Source organism: Lipophrys pholis, assembly GCF_963383615.2.
Source record: "Lipophrys pholis genome assembly, chromosome: 11".
NCBI lineage: Eukaryota > Metazoa > Chordata > Actinopteri > Blenniiformes > Blenniidae > Lipophrys > Lipophrys pholis.
The window spans coordinates 22,461,761-22,486,884 of NC_137631.1; the positions used below are offsets into that span (position 1 = coordinate 22,461,761).

The 25,124-nt window shown below is 41.5% G+C and overlaps 1 protein-coding gene across 1 annotated transcript in view; it reads left to right on the forward strand.

The window, feature by feature from the left end:
* The window catches only part of nrn1la (neuritin 1-like a), a gene marked incomplete at both ends in the record, with an annotated part of 83,204 nt that overhangs the window by 1,051 nt on the left and 57,029 nt on the right, over positions 1 to 25,124 (forward strand). The gene's annotated exons all lie outside the window — the stretch shown is intronic.

Consider the following 25,124-nt stretch of genomic DNA (forward strand, 5'->3'; position numbering starts at 1 on the left):
TGGCTTTACCTTCACTTAAACCCGCCATCTAGTGTACAACAGCAGCACCACTTATTTTTTCACATTGTGCTACTTTAAAGTGACGAACACAAGTTTTCGATTGCAATTTTTCTTGTGTTTATTGAAGCAAAAATAATGGACTCATTCTTCTTTTTTTTCTTTTTTTTCTTCATTGCACATAAGTTAATTATTCATATTTTTTGTGGGGGGATAATGTGTGTGTCCGACCGCCTTCAGCCAGTTTAATCCTAAATTCTGAATTCAATGACAGCAAGATTTATTTTCCCTTGCTTAGGACGACCCACTGCCTGAAATATATCTTCTCTTTAGTCAGATGAGGCATGTTACAATATAGCTCAAGCTATGCACATGCATATTTCCTTTTCTTTCTTTCTTTTTCTTTCCTTGCTGTTAAAACCATCCTCGTCTTGATTATCACTCATCATCATCTAATGCAGCTGCTGTTGAAGTCACAGAGATGGCGGAGGTGGATGGATGGGATGAGAAGGGGCTCCCATGGGATTGTGCCACAGAGGGGTAAAAAAAAAAAGGGTGGAGGGGGAAAAAAGTCCTACGAATGGAGATAAATGATGAATGAATCACATCTGTCCCCCTCCTCTGCTCGGAGGAGTCTCTGGGGGCTCCTCTGAGCCATGCGCTCAAAACCTGACCGGGAAACACTCCTGTCTGTCAAAGCGCCTCCACATTCGTCTGCTCTCAGTCTCAGATCCGTTACACACAGAAGACACGGTCGCCTCCTCGTGCTTCAATGTGCTCTGATATTTTTCTGCACATCACTCTTCATTCGTAACTATCGCAGCGTGAGCAGGACTTCCTGTTCCTTTTCGGACATTTTCGGGCAGATTGTGTCACGGAGGTTCCCTGTTTCCCTTTTTTTTTTTTTTAACCTTTTAAATCCTGAAAGTCTCTGTTGCATTTACTAGGCATATATTCTGCTCTACACATCAGCCCATTCTGATGATTTGCTGTGTAGAGGGGATAAAGTGTGAAGCGACTGCAATCAGCCGTAACATTATGACCAGGTGTCGATTATCGTCTGATTAACCGAAGCATCGTTTCGTCGTTCCCTCTGAAGGCGTTCTGTGATTTCTGGCACTAACATGTCGGCAGTAGATCTGGAACTTGTGAGGTGAATTTGTTTAGCACATCCCACAGATGCATGATTGGATTGGTATCTCAAATTTGAAGGACAAGTGTAAGTCATGGTCTTCAAATCATTCCTGAGCCATTTTTGCTTTACAGCAGAACTCGTTAACTTTCTAAAATAATTTATCGGGGATTACTGATTCCATGAAAGGGTGAATATGGTCTGAACAACGCTTAGGTGGGTGATATGTGCCGAAATAACTCCCACATGGATGGCAGGACTCAAGGTGACCCAGCAAAACATTACTCAAGTCATCACCCTCACTGCAGCCTGGTATGCTGTGAATTCCCACCTCTCTTTTTTTATTTATTTTTTTATTCGAACCACCATGAACTTGCGCAGCAGTTTGAGCTTCAGAAGCTTGTCTGCTAGATCACATGGGCAAGAGTTTCTTGTCTTGCACCACTTATGATGGATACAGACCACTGCAGACTGGGAACGCCTCCGAAGAGCTGCAGTTTTAGAGATCGTCTTGTTTCCAGCACAACTAAGCCATCAACTACCACATGCTGTTATAGAGGGATAACGTCAATCATGTCACCTTGTAGTGGTCATAATGTTATGGCTGACCATTGTATGTTACCCCTGTCCAGATAATCGACATGATTTAACTTCAGTCATGACAAACCTTAAGTTCAGTCGTTGGTTTAACAATAACACTGGGTTAATTCAGATCTAATACATCAATTGCTTCCAAGTGCATTGTGGGTAAAACTACCATCAATAACTAGCTGGTAGTTGCAGGTACAACCCAACTGAGTTCAGATGTCCTGTTAGTCACTTCATATAGAGTCAATCAGGGAGAGGAAGTTTATATTTGGGTTTTAATTCTTAGGAAACTCTTTTACTTTCTCTGCATCTTTTTTTTTTTTTTTGTGGGTCGACTGAAGCTTTTCTTCATTTTACTGCAGCGCGGACACATGAAGGCGAAGATTCCTCATTAAAAAAGGTTTCAAAACCTGTGAGAAAATGTTCCCGCGCTTCCTTCTCGTTCCTCCTCACTCCTACCAAACCTTGATTTCTGTCTCGCGTGTCTCTGTGTCATTTTTATCGCTTCTTCCCCGTTTCCCTCCGTCGCGCCGCACCATTTTTTTTTTTCTATTTCAAACTTGCACCATCTCTCATCTCTTCCCTTCTGCTGCTTTCATCATCTCCTCATACTGCCCCCCCCCCACCCCCCCCCCCCCCCCCACCCCCCCCCCCCCCCCCCCCCCATACGTTTCTCTCCTCTGTACGTTTTCATCAGAAATTCACAAATATTGATCCATCCGATGGTGAGAATCCCGCATCACATGTCTCAAAATCAAAGCGTATCCACTCTTCATTTCCAGGATTTGTTTTCCCTCCCTGCGGTCTGTTAAAATATACATATCTTGTGTGCCACACCGAGTTGAGTGACGTGTGAGATCACAAGTGGAGAGAAATCACAGAAGTGATTACTTCACACAAGAGCCAGTGAAGAGGAGAAAAAGTGGCAGGTTTAGGAATGGGTGTGTAGTTTCTGGAGAAAGTCATTTGTTCTGCTGCCGACCAATCACATCACTACAAAACCAGCCAAACCCATTTTCTGCTGCACAAGAAGAAGAAAAAAAGACATCATGTCACACTTCTGAAGCGAGACATGAAGAAATATGGCTCAGAGGAGTCCGATATAGACGCAGAGTGAGAGTGATGGGACAGTTTGACGGCTTGTACATTATTTTTTATTTTATTTTTTTTCTTCTTCCCCCAAATAGATGTGAAGTTTTTTTTCTTGCGTAGCGTCTTTGGTGTTTCTGCTGGTATGAGCAGCCTGGTGGTGTTTGTCAGTGACGCATCTCAGAGATGCTACGTCACCACTCCTGCCTTTCGACCTGGGTGTGGTTCCGTCACGAGACTTTAAAAGCGCAAATATGCTTGTAAAATTCTGTGTGTGTTTGAAACATAACTATGCGTCCTTCGCATTGTTGGAGTTAATGCCCTCGACTGGATGTGTTAGTATTATCGGAGTTCTCGGCGGGTTCTTTGTGTGTCATCTCGTTGCTCGTAGCAACTCTCTCGTTGCCCGTGTTCTGGATCCTGAGAGTTTCAGAGTCGGTTTCCATGTTGTTTCTAACCGCATCTCAGCTCTTCAGCACTTCATCAAATGTTTAAGGCCCCAGAAACACAACCGTGTTTCAAGTGAAACCATTCAGAAATGTTTGAAGTCGATGTTTATTTTACACGCTCATGTCGAAAACAGTGAAAACAATGTCGTTTTCATGTGGGGCCACTAGTGGGTGCTGTTGTTTGTTTTTCTTTTAAAACCACACTCACGTGCGCGGAGAACGGCGAGTACACAGACATTCGTGTGAACAAACAAAGTTGGATTGGTTTGACGGGGGACTCGCAACTATATATGACACCATTCTTGTTATTTTCCATCTTCTTGCACACGTGCAGAAGAACTTTTTGCTACAGCCATGCATGCTTTGCAGCAGCTCCGAGTACCGCTGTAGTGTAAACGGACACCCAAAACGTAGGTTTTCTATTTTCACTTGAAAATGTTGTCATGTCAGCGTGGTTAAAAAGGTGTCTTCATAAATATCAGCTCTTTTCTTCAGGATTTTAGACACGCAGCTCTGCTGTCGTAGACGGTTAAGTGCATTTTAAAGATCTTCCTGCCAAAGCATTAAATCCTGTAAGTCGAGTCGAGCAGTTGGAGTTAGATTAATGGAACTTCTAGCTGCGATTTATATTTTAACACCAGGATCCAGAAACCATTTTGATCCATCAGTCCAGTAGACCTGATGTTTGGTCGGTGGAGAATAAATTTAACTAGAATCCTGGATGTAACAAATATAATCCAGTTATGTAAATTTCTTTAAAATGTTCTGGTAATGGTTTCATGGTCTTGGCCTTTGCAGCCAGTCACTGTGTTTTATTGAGATTAAATCTTATTTCCAGAGTTGTTTCTGATGTTTGGTTTGAGCTTTTTAATCGCTGTGCACGTGAGGGCGTCATAGGTTTCCCCATCCAATTATGTACAACTTTAAAAACGTCCTACATTTAATGTTGTTTTATTTTCTTTCTTTGATTCTTTTTTTAATGTTCTTTTTCATTTGTGTGAATGGGATGTTGGATTGCTTTGTACGTTTTGAACCTCCATTAAAAAACATAATTAAATGAAAAAAAAAAAACCCAACATGAAAAAGTAGAGCTCTGTGAGTAGAGTTTATAATGAGGAACTTAGATTTATGGAAGTGTCTGATCTGATTAAGTAGAGCGGGTTGAGCAGAGTTTTCAGGATTCAGGAGCCATTTGAACCATCAGTCAGATGGATTTGGTGCTGCACCAATCACCACGCTGGTTTCTGCTTGACTGCGTACAAAATCTAAAATCTCCACAGCCAATGCCCGCCCCCCCCCCCCCCCCCAAAAAAAAAGAAATAGAAACAGGTTTTGAGTGGCAGGTTTCAACCTGAGTGACCTGCTCATTCATGCAGTTCACAATCCATATCCTCCTGACTCGGACCGCACACGAGCCGCAGCTCAAAGAGCTTTGGTGTTGCGTAACTGAAAGAGAAAACAAACTATCGCAAATCATCAAAACGGGAGGAGAAACTGAGGTTCACACTGCGAGACAAACTTAGGGGAATATATTCCAGTGTAAGTGAGGTGAGCCTGCACACTACAGAGCTCGCAACCACCACGCAATCCTCTGCACAACAACAACAACAACAACAACAAAAAAATCTAAAGCTAAAAATGCTTATTTTTGTAACCTGTGGAGTCTGAAATGGGGAGAGAACAGGATGGTCGTCATGGTTTTGCAGCTAAAAGGGTTTATATAGTTTGATCATTTTCAAATATAATGTGTTTAAGATTGGTGAAGAAGGACACATCATTAATGGATGGTTGAGAATCCACATGGAGACTGTTCAGTGTTCTCAACACAAGAAACCAAGAATGAAACGTGGTAATATTGATTCCAGGCCTGTGACGGCGGCACTGTGATGGCGGCACAGAATTCACCCAAAACAAAGAGTTGAAACATTCACATGAAACATGTCCAGTACAATGCAATTATGTACATGTTGGTGGGAAAAAGTCATTTGTGTGGCCTGATGATGAAGTGGAACTTTGGATTTGATCAAACTGGATTATATATATATATATATATATATATATATATATATATATATAAAAAAAAAAAATCTGTTGTTAAAGCTTGAACATAGAATAATAGCTTCCATAATCTATCGTTGTTGTATTGTTGACATGTTTACCGCATGCCAGAGGTTTTAGTGTTTTGGGATTGACTTTAACATTTTTGGATTTATTCACTTTGGAAGTTGGTTTTCTTTTCTACTTCACGTGGGCTTTAAGAGTATAATAATTAAACACCTGAGCCCGTCTCCATGTTTGCAGGGCCCGACTTTCAAACTGGTTGCAGGTTCTGTTAGATCACGTTCTCTATTTTGTGCCTCTATTGATTCGGTTGCAGAGATCATTCTGATGTATTTGACACAGCCGTTCACCCACAGTGAACCTACATGTACTCGCTGTGCACGCGGGGGTTGTAAGGGCTTCACACAATAGCTGATTGGTGCATGTCCGTGACACCTTGTGGTGACCAGAAGTCATTGAATGAATCAGGACCGTCCTGTACAAAGTGAGTGTATTGAAGGACGGACATGTACTAGATTAAGGAAGAGTACTCGTCAAAAAATCTTAACAGTACCGATCACTGAATGGAAAGAGGCCGTGAAAAGCTGATTACACATTTTCACAGTTTTCCTGCCTGAAGGTTGTTTCTCACCGTCGCTGCAGAGAGCGTTTCTTTGGGTTTCACTCGGCTTCGTCTGACCTCAATGTTCCTTCCATCTGTGGAACTCCTCCTCAGCTACAAAAACCGAGCGAGAAAATCCCACCAGTTTTCAGCTGCATCTGCAGGACGGTATACACTGCGGCTCTCCCCACATGGCTGCCTGATTGGAGGACTGTGTGCAGAAGCAGGTGTTTCCAGTAAGAAGCTTCCTACCTGTGTTCTCCCTCCTCCAGCCTCCTGCCTTCACTTTCTGTTACGCAACATCTCCACTCTCATCTCCTCCCCCTCGTCCTCCCAGCCGCTCTCGGCAGCCCCCTCCCCCACCAACAAATGATAACTGACCACACACACACACACACACTTCATAGTTTCATAAGCACTTATACTCTCGGGGTGTGTATACGGACGTCTCACACAAGCAAACACACAAATATTTCTGTCATCATCCTCAACATTCTTCACATTTTCCTTCAACTGTGTGTGTGTGTGTGTGTGTGTGTGTGTGTGTGTGTGTGTGTGTGTGTGTGTGTGTGTGTGTGTGTGTGTGTGTGTGTGTGTTTCAAAAGTTGGATTGAGATCAATTAAACAAGTGTTGTGTGTGTGTGTGTGTGGTGTTGGGGTTCAGTGTAGTTCTGGGATAACTCGAAGAGAGTCATACTTGGCTGGTACTTCATTACTTGGTATCTGTAACACACACACACACACACACACACACACACACACACACACACACACACACACACACACACACACACACACACACACACACACACACACACACTGTCCTCTGTTGTAATCGCTCTCATCTCATTCACCTCGGTGGTCGTAGGCGTGCTGACATGTCGCCTCCCCAAAAATCTACATTTTTACCTGCGTTTGATGTTTGTTTTCAGTTTGACTTTAATCTTCTGGGGATCCTAATCACTGCACGTCCTAAAACCTCGGTCAATCCAAACCTGAACGTTTTAACTCATCAGGACGTGATTTTCACCCCAGAAAATGGGACCGTGCACTGAGACTTTTCACCTCGGAGCATAAATTATAGATGTGGACACACACAGCGGGGAGGTTATTTGCAAGGAGGAGAACGGCGGGTGTTCAAGGTGAGCAGAGCTCCTTTTTCTTGTCTTCCAGCGTGCACACATAGAGAGATGTCTTTCCATCAACTCTGAGCTCCGAGGACTTAAATCTGGATCTCACTTGTGAATGTACAAATGCAGTAATTCAAACTCCGGTGCACAGCAAAGAACCAGTGACTTGGTATTGCACGCACACAACTATACATTTAGTGTGTTTGCTGTCATGAATATGGAGCATCGAGTATCTGTTGCAGATCGTGCAAAATAAGAGTATTTGAAAAGATGAGAATCAGCTCAGCCTTTAGCAGATAAGCTGCTGTTGTAGTGTTGAGAGACATTTCCTCAGCTGACTCCCCACGACTTTTATCTGCAGACTTTATAAGGTATTTTTTGTGTTGTAGCCGTTTGTCTTCTGGTCTTTTCTGAAATATTTCTCTCACTCTTCTTGTTCCAACAGCTTTGACTTTGTGTTGAGTTTTTTTGTTTGTTTTCTTTTCAGATTTACTTGTTGTATATGTTTGATTCTAATTCCATTGGATCATATCGTTGTACTTGTGGTGTCTTCGCGCTCAATCCAAACTCTTTCTCAGTCAATCAAAGCAACATTTAGACAAGGCTGTTTCCTGCAGGTCGTTTTTGTGTATTGTGGTTTAAAAGCGTGTGAAACCTTAATTTGAACGTTTGTTTGCACGTGATGTCACTCGCAGGCAAATCTATTAGCGGGAGCATGCAGTTCAGTTTTATGAATGATGGTAGTCAATCATAGATCTTATTATGTTTTCAGATTAAGTCTGAATGCAGCACAGACGGGGAGAGGGGTCAAGCTAAGAGGCCGATATAGTAGCGAATAAATGTGTGTGGCTGTATTGGGGTTTATCTGCGCATGCTTTGATTGGTGTGTGTTTTGTAGTATTTCTCTGCGTTGTGTTTGAAGAGCATGCTCGCGTCTCTGGAGGCCATCTTTGTTTATTCTGACGGCATGAAACAAAAACCTAATCCACTGTGAATTTTACACAGCAGCTCGAGCCGCAATGTAATTTCAAAGACAGAGGAATACATTAGTATGGAATATGATTAAAGTTCCCACTGAAAGTCAAACTTCCCCTTCATTCAGCCGTCGTCAACACCTTTTTATCCCACTCAGGGATGTGATCCCACAAGAGAGAGCGTTAAGCTCAATGACAAATCTTCCTCTTCTTGAGTTAAAGCGGTAAGGAAGATGGACGGAAGCAATACAAATATACACAGATTATTGATATATTTACAACATAACCGACCCTGTTGCATACACACAGATTCCTACCATATTTGATAATATTTGTCCTCTTTCTTCAAAAATGAACTAAAAAATCAGCTGTGACTCATTAAGATAGAAGCTCCTTATGTAGGATTTTCAGAATTTGTGTAACTTATGACCAAACATGACATTTTTGCTTTAAGCATCCCACATTTTGACAGAAACAAAGTACATTTTTGTAACTTTGAATTGTAAAAGCACGTCGTGGTAGACTTTTTAATGGTCTTATTTTGAAATTCTGATATGAAATATCAACAACATGAACCACTGCAACACCACACACACGGGGGCATGTTTACAGACCAGTTTGCTGCAAATAACTGAACATGATATTAGTAAGTAGTGCTGAATAGTGTGTTTGATGTGTTAACAAGATATTCTAACCTCTGACCGATGTCCAGTGAGCAATACCATTCTGATGTCAAACACGAGTCCCGCGGGACAAAATCGGTCCACAGGTTGAGCTTTCAAGTGTTGAAGTATGAGGAAAAACAACTTGTTTTTTTTCAGTAAGCGAAACACTTTTCCCGAATTTCTTGACTGGGGACGGGATTGTTTCAGTGAGTAGCAGAGATAACACAAGTCTGACACTCAAACCGAGAAATTAATGATGCAGCAGTGAAAAGAAGCAAGAAACGAAGCACCACAGCCAAACCGCCCCGATGAGTCTGAAGAAAAAACCTGCAGCAGACAGACAACAAATCATCTGATATTCTATCATATTTGCAAAATGAAGCATACGTCTTTTTTGGGATGCAGTAAAAATCCAAACACAAACCAGGAATTATTAGTTTGAGCTGAGATGTAGGTTTTGTTTCATTTGAGACTTTCAGATTTGATGTAATTTGGTCAATTAACTTAGGAGTGTCTGCTATAAAAGATAGTGAACTAATAAGTCTGGTTTAGAGCATTCATCCATTCATTCACTCACTGAAGCAGCAGAACAGTTCACTGTCAGGCCATTTAATGAGAGAGAGAGAGAGAGAGAGAGATTCATGATTTTTAGTTTTACATTCTTCCCAATGATTTTAATGAATGATTATATTTGTGAGTTTAAAAAGTCTCTTATCAAACTTGACTTTGAAAAAACTGTTACAAAAGTAAGAGGCTTACAATTTTCCACTTTCAAGTATTTTATTGAGACTTAAAATGAAAGTAAAACAAAAAAAACAAACTTGAAATTATAGTGGATTATGTTCGTTGTGTCATCTTGCCAATATTCTATTTTGTACCTGTGAATAGGTGTTTTTAAAAGGGACATGTTAGAGAAGTTGAACTATAAAAACATACTTTTAATACCCAGAAACGGTGGGGATGTCAAACAAACAGTCTTGGGGTAAAAACCAGCTCATGAGACGGTCCAATCTGGCCCAAAGTGCAAAATGTTCCAATTGCAGATATCGCCCAATGTAATGTTGAGTGGGCCGGACAGGTAAAATAATGTCATAATGCCATAACAATTTTTATTTTTGTTTTATTTTTGCAACAAAATGTTGTACTTTTTGTTGTTGCTCAGATTATACATGATGAAAATGTCTACGTTCACAAAACCAAACAATTATGACCAAAAATGCCAAAAATCTCAACATATAGCCAATTTTGATGATGCCTTCTAATGCATTATACAGTGAAATGTCAAAAAAACTTTGACGAGCAATGAGGTTATGAGCTTTCAATGCAGCATCACTCATTTGTCAGCTCAGGTCTCGGTGTCGTGTCGTGTCCACTACTTTTAAGACATTTTTTGAAAAATCATTGTTTTTAAAAAGAAATTTGACCATTTACTTGGTGGTTTGGTCAAACTGGAACCTCTTTATGATTGACACCCCTGCTCTGCACTTAAACAACGGAAACATTTTGGGCAAAGAGTATTAAACTGCTATTTTACTAATCTTGAACACTTGAGCTCAAATGAGTGTGATGTTGTACCTGCATTGTAACCAGTTGGACAGTATTGATCCGCAGTGTGACTCTGTGAGCAGATTAATAGACCTTCAAGAAAGTGTGTGTGTGTGTGTGTGTGTGTGGTGAGGGGGTGCCTTCATGTTCAGCAATAGGTTTGACTCCCGCACCACCAGCACTTTCCTTCCCCGTCTCCAGACCAGGTACTCGATGTCAGCTGAGTGGACTGTGTGCCACTCAGTGTGTTTTCATGCATCCTCAATATTCACAGGGGCAACATTGATTGCATCTCAACACAATCATCGGTGGTGAAGTGTTTTACCCAAGGACACAACCTGGGGTTCGAACTCCATTCATGCCCTCCAGGCCAGGCGACATCTCAAACTCACGCAATTCTGCAGCTCGTTCTCATACAGGGTGTTGCCTTTCACACAACCATCTAAAACTGGTTAATCGAGTCACGATAAGCGAAAATGTCCTTGCGTCTGAGGTGGAAAACTCACATTGTTCATCACAATAGCCACACACACACACACACACACACACACACACACACACACACACACACACACACACACAGTCTGCAGGAAAGGACTGCAGAGCGAGTCGGCTTTCATCGAGAAAGAAGCAGGAGTGAAAAATTGCAATGTAGTTTACAGCAACACAATACAGGAGAGAAGTGCGGTGGAGGTGAATGAGAGCGGCAAAGGACATGTAGAGCGAAGAGGAGGAGGAGGAGGAAGAATCAAGAGGCAGAGAGAGATCAGGACCTGTATTTATCAAGCCTGTCAGAAAAAGGCAGACCATCATGGATCACTGACCACAGCCTCTGGACAATTCAATTTAATATGATCTGAAGCCAAAAAAAGAGGCCCTGGAAAAGCTCTTCAACTCTGAAAACTTTCACTAAAACCCTTGAGAGAGAGAGAGAGAGAGAGAGAGAGAGAGAGAGAGAGAGAGAGAGAGAGAGAGAGAGAGAAAGAGAAAGAAGGTGAGACTCTTATTGAGAAAGTTGTAAAAGACAAAGGAGGCGGAAATCATTTTCCCGCGCAGGTTGAAGTAGGGACCTCCTCTGATCTGGGCACATTAACAGTGTAAACAGAGGCCAGGAGGCAGAGAATGACTAATAATATTGTCATCACTCAAAATTTAATCACGCGTGCCTCTAAATGGGCGGGAAATGTGATAAAGCCTGTTAGCGTAATAAATGGCCAGATTATGTAGCACCTTTTAGATTGATAATGTTCTCATCTAATCCCATTATGCAATTCTCTGCAGTTTGGCTGCTGATGTGAAAAGCTTCCTATACCTCGTGAGTGCATGTTGTAAAAGTTTTGAGGTCACTTTGCTTGTCACTGAAAATCTGAACCGCCACTTGTGCGGGTGAATCAGTCAACTAAGGTTATACTAATTAGTGGGAAGAAGATGTTCTATAATCTGAGTGTGAACACCTCCTACAAAAAAGTGTAAGTATGAACGAATGTCAATGGGACGTGGGGGAGGCTCACAGACTCAATGGTTCTGGAAAATAACAAAATCACTGAGTTTGCTGCGCTCTCTAACTTAGTTCAGGATTAATGAGCTAAAAATCATTGGGGTCAATTACCACTGTGATGTTCCCCAAAGATCTGTAATCCGTCCTTTTCCTTTTCCCACTTGCTTTCAATTATTTAGTGACTAAAATGGAAAATATGACTCACTGTATATGCAGATGATGCACAACTTTACATCTGTGATTATGCATTGTACCACTTTGCGAATGATGTAATCACATGCACAAGAGGGTTTTGAAAGCTGTGATATTACAAGGTTAGATTCTTTATCTATATCAATAGGATTGGAGAGTTCATACAAACGTATGATAACAATAGTTTTTTTTCTCCCCGTAGAAGCTATACTCAAATTTGTACTGTTTGTATCTTTAGCTTGTGTGTACATACTGTATTAAACTGAACGTTTTTAAAATATTAAAGTACAAAAAGTCAATAGAACAACCTGTAAACTATCTAAACACAGCAACACAATCACTAAGTTGGCTACGCTGACTGAACTCGGTCACTATTAAAGGGCAACAATGCGATGGAGCCAATCACCATTATGGTGTTCCCCAGAGATCTATAATTGGTTGGTTTTTTTCACTTATTTTCACATATGTTAGAACTAAAATGGGAAAATACGATGTACTGTATGTACAGACTATATACAACTTTACATATGTGATGTTGCATTGATTTTTTGCATTTTGCTATTTCACCAGCATTCTAATCGCCTGCATGAGAGGGTTAATAATGCAGTATTTATGCAAAATTATATATTTTTTTCTAAAGTCAGTCAATTCAGAGATCTGGATCTCAAACTGATGCATTTTTTTCATCCACAATTTTATGGCGGTAAAGTCAATATTAGGAATATTTGCAATGGATTGTAATGTGAAAGTGTTTGCATAAATGAAAGTATTAATATTTATAGTGTAAAATTGGCCAAGAGTTGAAAACATTAGAATAAAAAAAGTATGTTCTTTTTTCAAACGGACTATAGGCTAATTTGCTTGATCGTTATCTTTTCTGTTTATCCATCTTTAAAACTATACATATCAAACTGAAAATATTATTTTGAGTAGTATACTTAGACAACATGACATCCACAATTATAAAAAAATAAAAAAAACAAAAAAGAAATAAAAGAAATAAAAACTTTAATAGTGCAAATTTAAAGAAATAAATCCCTGCGGGGTGTAACTACACATCCAGCCATATTGTATCTTTCAGTTACTAAATACCAATCTTCAAATCAATGTAAAGGTAATATCTAGAAAAGTTGTTTTCAACAGTAAACTATGGGTCAATCTGCACCGAGCATCTACAGTCATCTCACACACAATCTGCTGGATACATTTGCTTGCATTTGGCAAATAAAGCCGATTGACTTTCTTCGCAGGAAGTTGTTTAAAACGGAGAAACCATTAGCCCGACTCTGTCTAACCTTCAAATATGTGTTTGCAGAAAGCAAATGAGATACAATGTGCTAATTAGTGAGTTTTAAAAGGCGTTGATAAGCTTTTTTTGGGGAGTTGCGGACAAGCTTTTTCCTCCGGCGCTGAGTTTTTGTACCCAGTTTGGCTATTTGCTCGCTCCAGCTCCTTATTTGCACGCGACTCTTTGTGGGGAAATAAGTGATTGTATGTTTCCTTTGAACTGTCTGAAGTTAGAAGTTATTAGTGTGAACATGTGGCTGTTCTGCACTCAGAAAGAGCTTATTATTCTCATTTTTCCAGCCCTCTCAGTAGCTTCCTGTCGACATTTTGCTTCAGTTTTTTTTTTTTTTTCTCCTGCTACAGTTGAGGGAGGAAATAGTTTGCGTTTAGATACACGAGTGGAGGATGTGAAGTGACTTGAGCATCAATAAGAGATGAACCTGGGTGGGTGAACGTATATGAGGTCTAGCAGCGGGCCACGTGCAGCTGTGTGCGCTTGCATGCATGAATTCCCTCGAGTCTGTTTCGATGCAGAGAAAGGTGGGGCGGGTATTTTCTCATGCGGTTTCAGTGAATGTCAGAAACTCCTTCTCACATTCAGCCCAAATTCTGCTGTTATTCTTTTGGTTTTCTAATGAAGACAATGCAAAATACTACATCAGATGCTCTTATATGTTTTGGTCAACCTCCTATCAGCACTGGACATGGCGCAAATGTTCAAGTAATGAAGAAAAGCAATGAATAAGCATATCTAGTTATGTCCTATTCAGATCTAAAAATAAGAAGCTCTGATGGAATCTAAAGTTATTCCTTTTTGGTCATAATTCTGTCCTCCATTAAATTATTACAAGAAAGAGAGCTCGTAGGAGAAGAAAATGTTAATCTCCACTCAGCGTCTTCACTCAGAAAAGTGTTGCTCACTGAATATTTTTCGTGTTTTCAAGGAGATAAAGGCTCCTGTTTTTAAGTAAAATCGGAAAACTCCCGTTGCAGGATTGCTGTTGCAACAATACATCATCAGTCTCATGACGGTCTAATCCCAACTCATGTTCTCCATTCGTGGGTGAACCATCCAGCGCTTGGTGCATTCTGCTTCACAATGATAGGAAGAGTCGACATCGAAGGATCAACAGATCAAAGGATCAGCTTTCATGACAAAGTTGCTCGGAACCACTGAACCTGAAACTTTGGAAAACGGCTCCTGAAGTGGAACTTTTCTGAAAAGCATCAACTCCGTCTCGATGAAAATGGGAAAAAAACGCTGCTTTTTTAAAATACCTCTGACTTTATCTCCACCAAGGTGGAGGAAAACACAACTTTCATGAAACGCTGCTAGTGGCCGTAGTAAAGAGTTTCTCTGCGCGAGTTGATGAACGGTAACAACAACGTTTGCCTCCAGAGTGTCACGACTCAAAGTTCATAGTCTTCTGGGATTTGGTAGTTTTATTGTTGAGTCACCTGTAATAACAATCCAACTTCATTGTCTGTCCCTACGAATGTCCGTGTACTCACCATTGTTGATGTTTATAGGCTATTGTTCTCTGCATGTATTTGTGTATGGTTTCATTACAAAAACAAACAACAGCACCCACTACTGGCCCCACATGTTGACTGCATCGTTTTCTGCATTGCTGCCATTTCAAATCGTTGCCATGTAAAGGAAACCTCCAGAACATCCACACTCAGAGGAGGAGACTTTCTGGAGTTGAAGTTGGAGGATAAAAAAAGGGAAAAGGATAAAGACGGAAAGCTATAACAAATAGACACCAGAGAGCGAGTTAATCCACTCTCTGCAGACTTGATGGATGCAGGATGTTTAGGATCTCAGTCAGATCCCGCAGGAAGGCACCGAGTGAGGAGAGCACAGACTACAGGAGAGAGACACTCTGGGCCTCATTTGCGAGAATGCTTGCATGGCCGCTCACACAAACAAACTACACCTTGAGTTTGCAGATGTTTAGCAGGTGATTTACAAAACACAACACTGTGAAAAGACATCACACAAAAATAGAAGTGTTGAAATGACTGCATCACGTCCATGTTCATGTGCATAAATTCACTATGGCGTTATTGAATGGAGCGCAGAGTAATTCGACCTGTTGGTGGACGACATTGGGAAACATATTAGAGCCTCAAAACAACCAAACAAAATCAATTTAGGTCAAAATGTGACGACCAAACACAGAAAATATTTTCTAATCAAGTCCTCAAACAAAAGTCAAGGAGAGCCAGCTGCAGAAATACTCTCATAACAATGACAGCAGAGTGTCCGATGGAGGTTGAGAGAATTTGCATCTTCCTTCAAACACAATCATTAATATTGCAAACTTTCTATGAGCGTGTTCACGTTCCCTTGTTTGATCCGAACCAGAGTTCTCTTCAGGGTAAGACCCTTTCATTTGGGCGATGTGAAATCTCCTACGAACCCTCAACCAGATCTAACAAGCGATCTCTGGTCTCCTTGAGTTGCTCGTTCTCGGTTGGCTTGCAAACAATCTTTCTCGTGGGCGTGGTGAGAGGACGTGATGGTAGTGCGCAATGCATTCTGGGTAGTAAACGAGCAAAGCTAACAGCGCAAATCAGAAGGAGACGCAAAAGCAAAAAGTTGGAATATATCTCGCTAGCAGACATGGAGTAGTGATGAAGAAGTAGTGAGGAAGTTTCTCATTGAAGGTGGTTGTTTGTGGCTACCCATTAGCCACGAGCTAACTAGCCTAGCCACCACGGGCTAATATGTTGGGCCTTCTAGTTTCGGTCTGGATCAATCAATGAGCCTTGTTTCTTCCTCACTTCTCTCTGGTCAGTGTTTGTTTCGGGCGACAGCGCCCCCAAACCAGCAACAGTTGTAATTGCGTGACGTTTTCCAGCCGGTTTGATCCGGTCTCAGAAGTGAATGTGAACGCCGCCCGAACCAAATAAAGTTGTGACAATTCTCGGGCCCCCTCACTCCCAAGTGAACCGAGTCCCGGCCCCTGAGAGATAAATACCTGATATTCCATATCCCTGAAGGCAAACACACTAAATGGATGGCATTATTTCAGAGGCGATCATCACTACACCCAATCAGTCGAAGAAAATCTACGTGTGTGCAATATCATGTTTGAGCCCGTTTTTATAATCAGGCCCATGACGGTATTTAAATGCAGTGGTGATAGGCATGTATAGAGAATGAGAAGGAGGAGAGGAGTGAAGCTTATTGTATTAAAAGAGGTTGTTTTTCCTTCATTTCATTCAGATTCCATACGTCTTTTACGGGTTTTGTCCAAAAGCAAACCATTATGTTCAATTACAGGTTTGACTTTCACATTAAAAGAAGACATGTTTGATGTGGTTTCTTTTTCTGTGTTGAAACAGTGACACCAAAACACACCAAGCCTCTGAAGCAAGGCTGTCAAACTCATTTTATTTAGTTCAGGGGCCACAGGAAGCCCAGTTTGATCTCGTTGCACAGGCCAGACCATTAAAACTTAATCATTTTCAACATTAAAGGTTTCCTCTTTGTTTTAACGCAAAAACGTAGATTTCATCTAACTCTGGATTAAATACAGGTCACACCCAGTACAGATCAACCCGTCAACGTATATTATGAGAATTTAGTTCAGTTTCTTTAAAGAAAAACCTCAAAATGTTTTTATTTACAGAGAAAGAATTTAACATTTTATTGATGTTTCCTGGTGCAAAATAAAGAATAATAATAATAATCACAATAATTTTATTTATATAGCACTTTTAAGAACAGTTGTTGCACAAAGTGCTTTACAGTAAAAACTAACTAAAAAAGTCAGGCGAGACAGAGGAGACGAGCAATCATTAAACAGACGGGAAATTACAGATTACAATTACATTATTGGCACAGGCCTAGGTGGCTAACATAAAAGAGAAATATCACCGCTGTACTGGCGGTGTGAGTTTCTTTTGCGTTTTTTAGTTTTAAGTTTTATGTCAGCTACTATCACTAAAACACTTTCCACTCACATACTTGAACCAGAATGAGCAGTTACTATTATTATTGTTGGTGTGATTTTTTTTTTTTTCTTCTACTGTGTTTACTTCCTGCGGGCTGAAATAAACCCCGTGACGGCCCCGGTTTTGACCCGCCGGCCGCATGTTTCACACCCGTGCTCTAAAGCGTCCCATTGCTCCGTTAATGATAATCCAACACATGCACACAGCTGTAAACACAATAAAATGCAAATGTGTTGATGAAGTGTCGCAGCCACAGGTTGGCTGCTCACCACTGGCTGCTCTGAAATGTAAATGTGGATGAAAATTAACACATTCATCAACACGGGCCCAGATTATGGCGCAGCACCGTCACACAAACAAACCAGCAGAGTAAATTTGGTTCTCTGAGCTGAGGAAGCGGCGGAGCTACATCCTGGGCCTGTGATTTACTGTTCAGATTTTACGTGAACGTTGTTTAGAGACACATGGCAGCACCCGTGCAACCCCGGAGGCAGAACGCAGAGGGGCAGATTTCCATATGTTAGTTTGTTTTTCCTCCCCGGAGGTTCATGTGTTCACATCTGTGAGTGTCTGTGGTCTGAGGGGAATAAAAAAAAAGGGAAAGTTCAGGCCGAGCAGAAAACAAGGGATTTTATATTCACATCATCAAGTAAACACATTCAAAGGTTTTTCGTTTCTCTCCTGTTGATCATAGATACTCATTATTTTTTTTACCTTGACCTGCAACTTCAGTTCTTGTTAAAGATGCTGTACTTTCTTAAAATCCACTTTTAGTTGTTTTAGATCATCATGAAGTGAAATGGCACAAAATTAGATGGATCACGTGTACAAACTTGTATTTCTTAAACATTTTCATTTGTTTTGCATGTGTAAACTGGGTCAGTAAACATTTAGAAACCACAATACAGTTCAATACATATCTATAAATTATTTCAGGGTCTGCTGTAGGAATTAATTAAATCAAAAGACTTCATAAGGATACGAGGAAAGTTTGATTTCAACTGTGATATCAAAATATCTCAAAATACTGTCCTTTTAAAAATGATTTCAACCCTTATTAAAACATATATGGCCTGATTTGTTAGGGCCCTGCAGAAGGACAGAATTATTTACACAATTTCCAGACATTGTGGACCAGCATAAATTTCTCGCACTATTTTGCACAATTTCGTACACAAATGCCGCTTTATTCCGAATATTTTAACTTTATTAACATTCGTACTTCTTTGTTAGTCTTTTCATACTCAACATTTTAGCTTTATAAATTAGCGTTTCTGTGACTATGTCAAAAGTGCTTTTAAATATTTAAAATTCTGTTCATAGTATTGTTTTTATAAATTTCCGGTTTCAATGTTTTCCACCTCTTGAAATATCACTTAGAAATTACACTTCATCGCAGTTTTCAAAATCGCATTCAGATAATTTGTCGTCTTTTTAAAAAGTGACTGTACGGTATGTTAAAACACATTTAAAAAAATGTTTTCATTTACCTTACCGTACATCATTGTACAGTTGATATAGAATTAAAAGAAGAGTGGAGATCATCAGGTTCAACTGAAACACAATAAATATTTTGTCGTCCATTTAAAGAACAAACTATGAATCTCTGAGTGGAATCCCTGGAAGGTTTACACACACACACACACACACACACACACACACACACACACACACACACACACACACACACACACACACACACACACACACTCCCCTGTGTGTTGAGTCTCTGGGGAGCGGGGGTGCTAACAGTGATAAGTTACAGCTGCAGCTTCAGGTGCTCGAGTCAATAAAAGCTCATTAACTCAACAAGAGGGTCAGTGGCTCCGTCCAGCACAATATACCTCCCACTTTGTCTTCTTCACGGGGGGAGAGGTATGTGTGTGTGTGTGCGTGTACGTGCCCGTGCGTGCACCACTCTCCCTCTGCATATGTGTGCACGAGCCGGATCAATGAGACTCCACGCTTCATCTCCTCCGACTTCACAAAGATGAGGAGGGAAAACGATTAACCTGAGCGATAAAAGCAGTGATTACTAAGGAATTTGTCTTGACACCTGCCAACCATTTTATTGATTGATTTCTCAATTTTGGGTCACTTCAGTACGATCGGACGTGGTCGTTTAAACAAGCTTGACATGTTTGTGACTGGTTCTCGTAGTGAAATCGCTGTTAGGTGCTCATGTTGCAGACAAAGATTTGCGTGTTTATGATGTGTAGCGACTTCGTGGAGCATTTATCTTGGTTGAAACCTCCAATAGATATTGACACGAGTCACAGCTGCAACTATATTGGTTAAATCTACACAGCTTTGCACAGTTTTGGAGAATTTCAAAGAATGTCTTTATATTGTAAGTCAATCCATAATTAACTGATGCCTATTGTACCATTAATGATGCAGGTAAGTTTCTAGCAAACGTATGTTATTAGGAAAATATTGAAAGAGCTGGTTCTGTTGTATTTACTGAGCATACTGAGTCCAGAAACACGGCCATAATACCACAATGGTTAGTGTTTAAGGTCTTTAATTTTTTCAAAATATATATTTACTTGTCCCTGCTTGACTTTTGAGCTTTGCCCTTTCAGAGATGTCTCTTCCTCCCCTTTATTCAATTTACTTTATCTTTGTGAACCTTGTCCAACATCTGGCTGAAAGAGACTTTTTTAACACTCACTTCAGGCTGTTTTTGTGTCTCCATTGAAAGTTTGACAGTTTACCACCAATTACTGCAACAATGGATCTCAGGAGATGTTGCGGAGTGGAGCTGATGTATTGTAGTAGTGTTGTTAATTAGTTTCCACGGGGAGTTTTGAGAAAAAAACTTTCAGTTGAGGAAAGACTGATGTGTAATATCCTCCCTCCCGAACAGCAGAGGCGGGCGGAGCGTGAGCAGGAGCCACAGAGCTGCACTAGGATTGATTTATTTTCTATTCTTTTATTTTTTTGCATCCATGAGATCAGACTACAAGATTTTATTTGTGGTTTTCCCAACTCGGACTAAGTTGGGAGAGCTGGGAGGAAGACTCGGGAGTGATGTTGTAGGTGGAAGCCTGAGAGCGGCAGATGTTTTCATCCCGGAGCTGCAGAGCGAGCGCAGCCTGATACTCCGCTCTTTGGCCCGCGCCTGACTCCGTCTGACTTCTGCTGACTGGCGTTTAGTCTGAAGAGGTTGTAGCTGGTGTCTCATCTGGAGACGTCGGAGCCTGGAGGAGGTCTTCATTATTCATCTGAGAGATCTCTCTCTGTCTGCTTTGGTTCTCCCTCTCCCTCTGCGGTTCACGGGACTCCTGTTTTCCTCGTCGTCACTCTGTTCTTCATCTCCTTGTTAGTGTGTTTGTCTTTTTTGTCCTGCTGTCGGACCCCCTCAGCACCCCCCCTCTGCCCACCCTGCTCTGCCTTCACACGTCTTCTCCCCATCGCCGCCTTATTGCTTTACATGATGTCGGCTAACTAAACAGTTTTTCATTCATAAATATTTCATGGCCTCTCCAGTGTGAGCTCTCCTTAACAAGTTTCTAAGCTGAATAATGCACTGAAAAGTGGCCGGCGGCCTCGGCTGCAGGTCTGTGAATTTCATACCTCGGGCATAGACGTTCACCTCATCGTCCTTACATCCAGGAGAGAATGTGTCATCACTCCACTGACACGTCTCACGGCTTCGTGTCCTCCGGTTTAGGTTGCGAGTTAAATGCCTTGCACGGTTGCTGAGGATGTGTAAGCCACCGAATCACTGCGCTGACTTTTATTCTGGTTAATTAGCAACTGGCTCTGCGCCTCCTGGAAAAGAAAAAAACTGTCAGAAAAGCTGGTGGTGGCTGTAATGAATGCAAAGCCACAGCAACAAGCAGGGAAGGAGTACTTTGTAAAAGTTGAACTTAGTTTCTTCCAAATACCGTGATGTAATCCAGGCTCAAGAAATCACACAGCCTGCCCAAGGCTTTGCCTGCTTTGAGGTTCTTATATAGAGAATTTTCGCATGTAAAGAAACACAAGAAGCTGTAAACTAGTCGTTCCTCTCCGGTTTTTTTTCTTTAATGTTTGATTTACCAAAACTTCACAGTCAAGCCAAACACTGGCGGGGAAAGCTGAAGCTTTCAAAATAAAAGCATTATAGCAGTGTTCCAGATCCGTTCTGGATTCATCAAAGTATCTTATTCTGCTTTTCAATGACTTGAGCAAAGTCATAATTGTCCGGTCGGATAAACAGCCTTTGTCTGCTGGGTTGGTGATATTAAATCGCAGAAGCATCAAACTGAGAGAAGTTCACACACACAATGACACTCGTTGCTGCATCGCACCTGCAATTTGAGCTTTATGAAAGTCACAGATTTACGCTTCAATATTTGTTTGGAAATTGATTTTGCTGCAGGAGGGGGTCACATCATTTTGTCTTTTTAATGCGCAGAGCCAGTTTGCATAACCGCCTCCTGAACTAAATCTGCCCTCGGCGGCGGCCAATGAGATTTCCTGTGTGTAGTCTGGGGCACTGTTTGTGCCATGTCAGTGCTCGCTGACAGACTATTATTATATAATGTTTTGTACTCCTCCTGCACACCACACCTCATAACGCTGCATGGGCATTTATGAATAAAGCACTCATAGTAACTGTGCATAATACTGGGAGAAACTGTGATAGTTATTTTTAGAGTGCGGCTCCATTTGCATAAGCTTTGAGCAGCTTCAGAAACGGCCACAGACAGCAGATTATAAACAAGGTAATTATCTCAGGGTATCTCAGCGTGAAGAAATAAAAAACTAAATGTGAAGCTCTCACAGATACCAACTCTTTCTGCCAAATGGACTCAGCAGAGCTGGTGTTTTTCACAACAGGGCTTTTTTGTCAAATTTATTTTTCATGTTACAGCTGATAATTTCTTTCTTTTTTTTGAGAGACCTTTAAGTTTGTACGGATTTGGGTTTGCTTCCCTCGGGAATTGAGTCGACTGCTCAGCAGGTTGCAGTTAAACAACCACAGAGACAACGGAGTCATCCGGCAGCAGGAATGAAAACTGCTCAAACAAGTTACAGAGTAAAGGAGTTTGACATTAAATACTCAGATGGATATGGATGGAGCCTTCGGTCTAACTTCTGCGGTCATTACGTACATAATTTCATATTTTTGGGGGGGGGGTTACAGATGTGGCGCATACATAGTAATACCACCGATGGCCTTTGGGGGCAGTGTTGAGAAGTACAGCTCATGTTCTCTGCATTTACACATAAACGCAGCCACGACTCACCACAAACGATGATTCCTGTAAGCTCTGGTCACAGTGAAGATTTGGATAAACTCTGTGTCTCCCGTTGCATCTAATGGGATAGGTGGATATTTATGTTACAATTTGCGTCGTATGTTTTTTCAGGGTTGTGATTGGCTATCATGGTTTCATGCTTCTCGTGACACTGCCCCCTACAGGTTTGGCATGCTCATGGTAGCTCTGAACCAGGTGTATATGTGGGTCAATGAGGAGTTTTTTGTAAACGTAGAGGGGGAACTATCCATTTTTGTAAAAACCTGGGTACATGTAAACGTGGTCTCAAAATGTTTGCGTTGTTTTGAACGACATCTATTTTTATTGCATCTGGAAAAATGGCAAAAAACCTTCAGCAAAAATGCTGCTGTTGTCGGGTGAAAGTTTCCTCACATGGCCTACTATCACTTTTGTTTGCGGACATTTTATGTGTTGTATCTCTTTTCTTTTTTTTTTTACTTTGTGACTGGCTTAAATCCACTGAAAGGCTGATGAGACACACCAGACAAGGATCAAGGGTAATCAATGGAGGAGAAGGAACACAGAGAGGAAACACAAGGACGGAGCAACAACGTACTGGACACAGGCACGGAGCGTACGCCAGACATCTGGAAACAGGACAGGGCAAGGCACACAAGCACAGACTAACTATGCCAGTGACCAGTCATCTTCAATATCTGCTTGGTTTGTGCGATTCAGATTTTATTTGCTGTAATCCATTATATTTAATACATTTAATGACTTTGTCCACCAACACTTATAAGTCCAAATTCTTTTTTGACTTCAAGGGTCTCAGCAAATACACTTAGATTTTCCAGAGATTTCAGCAGATAGTTCTCGTGTAAACAGCCTAAAGAAGCTAATGAAGCTCTGTTGTGTTTTTATCCTCTTAATGGTTGGATATTTCCCACCTCCCAGTCTCTCAGTAACTTTTCCCTTCAGTCTCTTTTAGATCTCATAATAGCATGACTGTGTATCTTCTTTCATCTCATTCCCTCGTGTGGTTATTAAATGCCACGCAGTCATCCATCCATTCATCTTCTACTTCTACTTCATCCAACATAGAATCGTGGGGCAAAAGGGTCAATCCCTGCTGACTATGGCTCATTAACACTCCCACTTCAGATTTCTGACCTATCACACAATATTTGACAGACTTTGCCCACATGTGAATGGGGTCAACTGGACTTGGTCAAATGTCATGTACTTTTTGCCACTTTTCCAAGGAGCTTCATCAGTTCATCCTGGTTCCTTGACTAGGCTGGCTATTCATCCCTGCGGTATAGCCAAGTCCATTTGACCCCATTCAATTGCTTTGAGATGCCTCCTACTTACACTGAGAATATACAGAGACATGGGCGGACATGATGTGTCAAGTACAAGCGTCCTTTCTATCTTGAGATGACAAATTTCTCTTTTCTTGAAGTTCGTATCACCGCTGAGTTATTTTTCTGTGTTTACCCTGTGAAGGACTGGTGAACCATCCAGGATTTCCTTTATATTTCCTTACATCCTGGAAATGACTCAAGCGTTTTTGCTTGTAATCTTTAAACGGCATCCAATTACATGATCGGATGGAGTTTGTGCATGGGAACAGCTTTCATGAGATAGGGGGAGGGGACTCTAACTCTCCCTCCTTCGTCCCCTGCGTTTGTTTTATTGTTAGTCCCCATCCTGACTGACATACAGAGGAGCCTGATGGGAGCAAGTTTACTGAATAAAAATGTGGCGCAGACGTTAAAAGCTTCCTGCCAAAATGATTAGATCCTCCACCTCCTGAGGTACAACACAGTCACTGAGGGGTGTGTGTGTGTGTGTGTGTGTGTGTGTGTGTGTGTGTGTGTGTGTGTGTGTGTGTGTGTGTGTGTGTGTGTGTGTGTGTGTGTGTGTGTGTGTGGCAGGAGAGAAACTCAGCTCTGTAACGGCTGGAAGATCCCCAACCACTACACACACACATACACACACGGGTTTTCTCGCACAAACGCACGATGAGCGGCGTTTGTTCAGAGGTCTTTTTAATCACCCCAGTGTTGCACTGAGGGGACCGAAACCGAGGCAGGAGTGTGCACGCTGTCAACACTTACAATGGTGTGTGAGACCATTAGGGAAATCACCAAGAACAATCACGGCCACACATCGCTGCCTTCTTTGTTTTACAGCGCAGACTGACAGATATTTACCACAGCAGAACAACTCTGTCTCATTTCCAGCAGCTTTCTGTTCATCTTCCTTTTGCTTCTTTTCATTCCCTTCTTTTTCCTCCTCACAGCGGGGAACTTGGTGTTTTTTTTAACTAACTTCCAGTAAGAAAACTTACATCTGAGTCGACTGGCTGCATTTCTCACCTGCCTTACTGTCTGTCATTTGCTTCTCAAGGTGTCCTCTTCCTCTCCTTTGGCTTTCTTCACTGCCACAACTTCCTCTTTCCTCATTTCTTCCTTCCCCACTCCATCGCTCCAGCTCTCCCCGGAGCCTCCTCGAACTTTCCTCCCACCCCCCTCCGCCTCGCTCCGATCCTCTCTTAAAATTCTTCCCGGATTCCCGCCTTTCTTTTTCTGTTTCTCAGATAAGTGCATCAGTCGCTCACACTCGGAGGATTGCCGGCGTTAGATCGTCTTGTGTGAGAGAAAGGTTGTACCCATCAGAGTGGGTCTCTGGAGGAATTCGCTTTACACGTGTGCTGCAGCCTTTTACATAT